Source organism: Procambarus clarkii, chromosome 3 (assembly GCF_040958095.1).
Source record: "Procambarus clarkii isolate CNS0578487 chromosome 3, FALCON_Pclarkii_2.0, whole genome shotgun sequence".
Classification (NCBI taxonomy): Eukaryota; Metazoa; Arthropoda; class Malacostraca; order Decapoda; family Cambaridae; genus Procambarus; species Procambarus clarkii.
This window is the reverse complement of record NC_091152.1, coordinates 32,363,713-32,370,229: the sequence shown is the minus strand read 5'-3', so window position 1 is coordinate 32,370,229 and position 6,517 is coordinate 32,363,713.

Genomic DNA, 6,517 nt, shown 5'->3' with positions numbered 1-6,517 from the left:
GGAAAAGAGGCCGAGAGTCGGTACATTAGACAACCGACGCTTAGAAAGGCGGGGGTCCAAGAGCTAACAGCTAAATCTTGGAAATAATAAATTAAAATATTTAATACACCCACATACATGTTTCACATTATTTTGGCTGAGGGCACACTGAGGGCTGATGGCCCCGTCGACGGGGCAGGAAGTCGGTGGTTGATCAAAGGCCTCCCACATCCTCCACATACCTGAGGATTATTCCGGCTTAATTTTAAACGGAAGTAATGTCTTGGCATTTACGGCTTCAGCGGGTGGGTGGGTCCGTGGGTTTATTACACTGTGAGTGAAAACAATCGCTATTCTCTATTTATATTGCGGCTTGTAGAGCTAGAAGCTGTTGCCTCTTGTGTGCGTTGCACAAGGGGATTAATATCTGGATTAATAGCTTTCAATATTTCCAGTATTTTTAAGGTAACGCTTAAATACCGAAGATACTGCTATTGGACACCGCTTAATTGACAATGTCTCAACAACGCAGGCTAAAGATGTGCGTGGCTCCTGCTATTGCAATGATGCTCATTTGTTTTTCAATGATGGGCCTTAGTTGCCCCCTCTCTAACTTACCGTTCTAATACCCCTTCTCCATCTTCCGCAAACATTTCCCCTCATACATCTCCCCCCTTTCCTCCTGTCCCCCTTGTCCATCTTTGTCCCCCTGTCCATCTTTGTCCCCTGTCCCTCACTTTGTCCCCTTGCCCACATTTCTGTCCTCTGTCCCAGATCCCTTTCCCCCTCTCTGTCCCCTGTCCCCCCTTTCCATCTCTCTGTCCCCCTGTCCCTCTCTATCCCATTGTCCCTGTCTCTGTCCCCCCTGTCTCTCTCTGTCCCCCTGTTCTTCTCTGTCCTCCTGTTCCTCTCTCTGTCCCCTGTCACTCTCTGTCCCCCTGTTCCTCTATGTCCCCCTGTCCATCTCTCTGTCCCCTGTACCTCTCTGTCCCCCTGCCCACTCTTTCTGTCCGCTGTCCATCATCTGTCCCCCTCCCTTTCCTCCAGTCCCCTATCCATCTCTGTCCCCTTGTCCCTGTCTCTCCTCTGTCCCCTCTCTCTTGGTCTCCTGCCCCCCTCTCCCCCTCTGTCCCCCGGTCCCCCTCTCTGACCCTGTCCCTCTGTCTCTGTCTCTGTCCATGTCCCCCTCTCTGTCCCTGTCTCCCTCCCTGTCCCACTGCTCCCCCTCTGTTCCCCCGTCCCTCCTCTGGCCCTGTCCGTCTGTCCCTGTCCCTCTGTCTCTGCCTCTCCTCGTTTCTGACATTCTCTGTGTCAGCCTATCTCTCTGTCTCTTTCCTCGCTCTATCTCTGTCATTCTCTCACTGACTTTGCATATCCTTATCTATACGTCTCTGTGTCTAACATTCTCTCCCTGACTCTGTCTATATCTATTTCTCTGTCTCGATCTTCATCTCTTTCTCTTCTCTCTCTCTCTCTCTTCTCTCCTCTCTCTCCTCTCTCTCTCTCTCTCTCTCTCTCTCTCTTTCTCTCTCTCTCTCTCTCTCTCTCTCTCTCTCTCTCTCTCTCTCTCTCTCTCTCTCTCTCCTCTCTCTCTCTCTCTCTCTCTCTCTCTCTCTTCCTCTCTCTCTCTCTCTCCTCTCTCTTCTCTTCCTCTCTCTCTCTCTCTCTCTCTCCTCTCTCTCTCTCTCTCTCTCCCCTCTCTCTCTCTCCTTACATACATACATACATACATACATACATACATACATACATACGTACATACATACATACGTACATACATACATACATACATACATTTATTTAACACATGTGGTACACGCACAAGGGGACACAGGTGGAAGCTGAGTACCCAAATGAGCCACAGAGAGATTATAGAAAGAACTTTTCAGTGTCAGAGTAGTTAATAAATGGAATGCTTAGGCAGTAATGTGGTGGAGGCTGAATTCCATACACAGTTTCAAGTGTATGGAAAGTGTATGTATTCAAGTGGCCGGGACCAAAGAGCCAAGTTCAACCCTTGCAACCACAACTAGGTTAGTACATACATACAATACATAAGATATAAAACAGTGGAGGATTCCCAGGTAGAACAATCAACCACAATGCCCATTACCCCTTTACCCTGATGTCCTTAACTACACAACTATACAAGAGTCATTAACACGTGTAATGGCTGATCCCCCATCACGATAGCATAAAGACCAATTGCTTGACCCGCAGTCTGTCTTGCTCCTCAAATAATTTTCGGGTTAACATGAAAAACGTCTCTCGAGTTTATCTTTCTAATGTTGTTTTCCATCTTTCATTTTATCAGCTTAGTTCCTTTATTATGCCCATTACTCATCCCTTGAGCGGTAGTTAAACTGAACCCAAATTTAAAAAAAGTTCCTTGCTAAGCAAGCTACAGTCTTGATAAGTCGATATATTGTTTGTTACACATTTCTCACAATGAACAGTCAGTTTTATCAAGCTAACATATATTATTAGATTATACTGGTATAATTATATATATATATATATATATATATATATATATATATATATATATATATATATATATATATATATATGTATATAGATACATATATATATATTATATATATATATATATTATATATATATTATATATATATATATATCTATATTATATATATATATATATATATATATATATGTATGTATGAGTGTGTGTGTACATGTGTATACAACATTAATAATTTTGTAACTAGCGTCAAACATTGTTATTTGCTTAGGCTAAACGAACTAGAGGGTTCCGGTCCTGAACCGATTATGTGCCTCTGTAATCCTTTACAACACGGCCCACGGGATGGGGTATGGGGTGCATAATAAAGAAAGCAATAGAAGAAATTGAAATTGCATAATACGGTTATTGACATTCAATAATAGTAAGATAAAGCAATGAGGACCAAATGGGAGACCAGTGATCAGTGTCTTGTATCCCTGCAATACCTCAAATCCTACGTACCTCACTGACAGGCTCCAGTATGTTTCTGTGAATAATTCAATTTCTCCCACCCTACCCATCAACATTGGTGTTCCTCAGGGCAGCATACTTGGCATACTTGGGTATCCTTTGGAGGTGCTTATCCAGTTCTCACTTGAAACACTGTGAGGGGATTGCCAGTTATGCCATGCAGTTATGCAATGTATGAATCTATCTATAAGTCCACCAATCTTTGTAAAAAATTTCTTGTATGGATGTACCTTACCTAAATAAACATTTATTTATTTATTATTTATATTTAGGATTCATCAACTGCCAAAGATATTCACATGTCAGTATAATTCTGGCGAGAGAGAGGGTTTGGGAAAAGCCGTTATACCAACTAGTCAGCAATAAGGGTGATATTTGTGGGGCACAGGCACACTCGGCCTGGCCCATTAACCCCCAACTGACACTATAACTACTAGCTACTAGGTACATGAACATAATTACATAATTTACGTACATAATTTAAGGTACATAATTACTAGGTACATGAGGACTGGCCATTGTACTATATAGACCTGAAAAAGTGTAACTTAGCGACAACAAGAAAATATTGAATCACAAGACCAACGACGACCATTCCCTTACCCTGCCATAAACACTGAAATTTGACACCCTACCTCTGGAGCCACCCTGACCACAGGTCCACCAACTACATTTCCCTCCCTCCAACAAGTTAGTACACCCAGAAACAAGATATACTAGGTGAATACACACATACAAGGTATACTAGGTGAGTACTAGTTGAGTACTTACACACAAGATATTCTAGGTGAGACTAGGTGAGTATACACACACACGCAACATATACTAAGTTAGTACACCCAGAAACAAGATATACTAGGTGAATACACACATACAAGGTATACTAGGTGAGTACTAGTTGAGTACTTACACACAAGATATTCTAGGTGAGACTAGGTGAGTATACACACACACGCAACATATACTAAGTTAGTACACCCAGAAACAAGATATACTAGGTGAATACACACATACAAGGTATACTAGGTGAGTACTAGTTGAGTACTTACACACAAGATATTCTAGGTGAGACTAGGTGAGTATACACACACACGCAACATATACTAAGTTAGTACACCCAGAAACAAGATATACTAGGTGAATACACACATACAAGGTATACTAGGTGAGTACTAGTTGAGTACTTACACACAAGATATTCTAGGTGAGACTAGGTGAGTATACACACACACGCAACATATACTAAGTTAGTACACCCAGAAACAAGATATACTAGGTGAATACACACATACAAGGTATACTAGGTGAGTACTAGTTGAGTACTTACACACAAGATATTCTAGGTGAGACTAGGTGAGTATACACACACACGCAACATATACTAAGTTAGTACACCCAGAAACAAGATATACTAGGTGAATACCCTAACACCAACCTCCTACAGTACACAACACCAACCTCCCACAGTACACCTCCCACAGGTAACCCCAACACCAACCTCCCACAGTACACAACACCAACCTCCCACAGTACACCTCCCACAGGTAACCCCAGCACCAACCTCCCACAGTACACAACACCAACCTCCCACAGTACACATCCCACAGGTAACCCCAGCACCAACCTCCCACAGTACACAACACCAACCTCCCACAGTACACATCCCACAGGTAACCCCAGCACCAACCTCCCACAGTACACAACACCAACCTCCCACAGTACACCTCCCACAGGTAACCCCAGCACCAACCTCCCACAGTACACCTCCTACAGGTAACCCCAACACCAACCTCACACAGTACACCTCCCACAGTAACCCCAGCACCAACCTCCCACAGGTACAAAATGAAGCCATGAGAATTATCTTAGGATGCCCAAGAAATGCTATGATTGAGAAAATCAGGATGGAGTTGAATCTGCAGAGTATTGGGGATAGAATTGCAGAGATAAATGTAGCTTCTGCCATTAGATTAATGAGAGGTGGGGGAGCTAATGAATTGGTCCTCTCAGTTCAAAAGGTGGGAAGTACTGAACAATGTATGATGAAGAAAAGAGCATATATGAATACCTTATGTTCTAATGTTATTAAGTATGATGTTATTTCAGAGTGTATTGCTGTGCCCAAGAGAAAATTTACACCACCATGGGAGGATTGTAATGTAGATGTAGTAATTACTCCCTTGCAAAAGAAAAAAAGTATGTATGAAATAGGAGAGCTGAGGGCAACATATGATTGTATAATTAGAAAATTGCCTACAGAAAACACTCTACTACATGTATATTGTGATGGGTCAGTAGCTAGGGATGGGAAGGCAGGATGTATATTGTGATGGGTCAGTAGCTAGGGATGGGAAGGCAGGATGTATATTGTGATGGGTCAGTAGCTAGGGATGGGAAGGCAGGATGTATATGTTCTTAACATTCTGAAACCTATATTGTTTGCTGATGATACTACACTCATCTACTCCAACCCCAACCCACATACACTAAATACTGTAATGTTGTTAATAATGAACTAAAAAAAGTCCACTTATGGATGTCAACCAACAAACTAACACTTAACATAGAAAAGACCTACTACATCTTATTTGGAAGCAAATCTACAAATGCAATTCAGCTTCAGATGACAATGTAAACATTAGCAATAACAATGATGGAAAGTTTCTTGGTCTATTCTTAGACAAGAGACTCAACTTCAGTACCCACATACAATACATAACTAAGAAAGTCTCTAAAACAGTTGGTATACTCTCCAAAATCAGATATTATGTACCTAACCCTGCTCTCATCTCTCTATATTATACACTAATCTATCCCTATCTCAACTATGGTATCTGTGCATGGGGTTCAACCACTGCAAACCACCTCAAGTCCATCATCACCCAGCAAAAATCTGCTATCAGAATAATATCAAATTCTGCTTTCAGACAACACACAGCCCCCTTGTTTAACTCCCTAAACATGCTAAACATAATCTCACTCCATAAATTCTCTTGTGTCAACTACATTTACAAAACCCTGTTCTTAAATGCAAATCCTGCTCTGAAACTCTTCCTGGACAGATGTAATAGGACCCATTATCACCACACCAGAAATAAATATCTCTTTGATATCCCCAGAGTTAAACTTGTATAAATAAATAAATAAATAAATAAATATGTTTATTCAGGTAAGGTACATACATACAAGTAATGTTACATTAATGGATCGATATATAGATAGAGCTAGTACATACAATGCCTAAAGCCACTATTACGCAACGCGTTTCGGGCAGGAAAAACATTAATATCTAGAACTTAATACTAATTGAGCATAAAGAATAAAATGTGTTGAGAACAAATACAAATAAAGATAAAAAAAAGAGGGAACATGACTGAAAAAGCAGCACAAATACAATAGGTTGACAGTGTTGATTAAAAAAAAAAAAAAAAATAACAGACATGGGTTGACAATAGAGGGGTAAGGTAGGTTAGTGAATTTATTAGGTAGTGTTTAGTTTTTATCTTAAACTGGTTGAGAGAGGTACAGTCTTTAACATGGTTG